Below are 2,399 nucleotides of genomic sequence, written 5' to 3'. Positions count from 1 at the left end.
GAGCAACATAATAAACAACATCACGATGATCTCTGGGAATGTAACAGTAAATATTAAATATTAAAGATTATTGTGCAGCACGTAAGATCGACAGCGCACAGTGTGCTTTGAGGTAGGAGCCAAAAAGGGTGTAGTTTGTGTGTGAGAGTCCCCGTGTGTACACCTGTGAGCATGGATGCGCTTGTATTTAAAAGGTTCCTTCATGTAATGATCTGCTAGGGGGTGTGGGGCACCACAGCCCCGTCCTCCAGGGCATGAAGCCGGTATGGAGGAGATCAAGACTCCAGACATCCAGAACACCTCAGACCCTCAGAACACAAGACACCAAGGAAGACCAACAGAGGGGCAGCCGCGCCACTATCCCAGAAAGAGCTGAGGAGAGTCCCAGATGAGGGCTCACTTGGAGGGCCTGAGATGTCCCTAGAGAGGTGGCGTCTGATACCCAACCTGACATATAGACACAGACATATAGGCACACACAGATACAAACATCCATTCCCACCCTCATGCTCTCATATGCAATTACTCAACACTCACCCAACATGGAGACAGACATAAAGAGACACTGTACACACAATCACACTCCGCAAGTGTACTCTAAGCCCCAGGTCTACGTACCCTTGCCCCCCGGGGGGGGGAACTGCACCTAGACCCAGGTGGTGTTACCCTTTTTCCTGGGGTGGAGAGAAGCAGACCCCGATCGGGCGGCCATCTCCTCCTCCTAGCCCCCCGCTCCAGCAGGCCGCAGAGAACGGGGGTGTGTGAAGACTCCAAACCTCCCTCAGCCCGCTCAAATGTAGTGTTGATGCATGTGTGTTCGTAAGGTGCATTTAAAACCTAGGAGGGCATGGAGCCACCTGCCAGAGAGCAGCAGGTAAGCGCATAGCCCCTCCTGATAGCCCTCGATGTCTACATGTATTTAAAATTGAGAGGTGGGCAATGACGCCAGGGGTCAGGTTGTAAACCCTGATGGTCTTTTGGATACCCTGCAGTGTGCCCACCCCCAAGATCCTATATGTATGTGTTATGAGAGTGTGAGTAATGTGAATGTCTAAGTTGTGAGATAAAATTGAGGCAGAGAAAGCCAAAAGGGGACAGAGGGGGGGGATGCCTCTCCTGCACCCTGGTGACACACCTTTACCCCAAGGCCCTGCATGTGTGGGTGATTGTGGTGGAGCGGGAAGAGGGAGGCAGCTGGAGATGGGGAGGGAAGGGAGGGGCACAGAGCCCGGGACAGCCCACCCGACCCCACCACAGAAAACCTGCACCCACCCCATCATCCACTCATCTTCCAGACTACACAGGACAATAGATGCCCGGGCTGAGATCTTCCTCCACCTCTCCTATATCTCCCGAAGAGAGGAGACCTCCTGCAACATGTAACAGCCTCCCCCACCAGTTGAAGAGTCCCCCAGGTGGCTAGATGCACAGATGTGAGAAAAAAGTATATTCCTTACTGTTGGGGGGAAGGGAGCGCCATGCATCGCAAAGACCAAAGTCGCTCATATACTGTTTGATTATATTTGTGGACTGCCAATTACGCTGAGTTCCCGCTGTATTGAGCCTATCCATTTCTTCATTAGTCGAAGGTTGAGGTCGCCTCCAAGAACAAGTGTGCCATCTAAGTGTTCAGAGAGTGCACTGAAAAAAAACGTGAAAGAATGAGGGACCATCAACATCTGGACCATATACACTTGCAATACATAGCTTTTTTTATCAAGTATAGATAGTTTAATGATTAAGAATCTGCCCTCTGGATCTATAACTGTATCGAGTACCATGAAATTAATATTTTTATGTATTAAAATTGCTACTCCCCTTTGTCTAGAATTATAACAAGCTGAGAACACGTTGGGAAACTCAGGTGTTTTAAGTTCATTCGAACCTCTAAGAGGTCTGTGGGTCTCTTGTAAAAGGACAACATCTGCCTGTAGTTTTTTGAGTTGGTTAAATATTTTTAACCTCTTTTCTCTGGAGCCAGCTCCATTTATATTCCATGTAATGAACCTCAGTGCACCCATAGATGTGTGTGTATAACTAGGGATGTACGCTGTGTGTGTCGCTTAGACAGGTGGAAAGAATACATCACTTGTTCATAAATAAAGAGAAGGAGAGAGAGAAAAAAATGTGTGGCGAGATGCTCCCTGAGTCTGACTATGAGTCTGACTAGAGTGACGGTGTAAATTCTGCTATGATATCACACTTAAGATGCGATTTGATACCGGTAAGTTAAACAGATGTTAATGCAAGTTAGTGTGAGTGGATAGGGAAAGGGTGTAGCGGATTCTTATCTGGTGTGAGGTTAATACAGCCACGGAGTGATGTTGGGGTCTCGGTGGAGCTGTCCGTCCATGTACAGCGATGACAGCGCGGGAGCCCTTCTGGATGAAGCCGCGTCG

This window comes from Rhamphochromis longiceps, linkage group LG9 (genome assembly GCF_057381845.1).
Source record: "Rhamphochromis longiceps isolate RC_006_pf linkage group LG9, R_longiceps_female_GT1.1, whole genome shotgun sequence".
NCBI lineage: Eukaryota > Metazoa > Chordata > Actinopteri > Cichliformes > Cichlidae > Rhamphochromis > Rhamphochromis longiceps.
The sequence above is the reverse complement of the archived record's forward strand: the minus strand, read 5'-3'. Positions refer to the sequence as shown.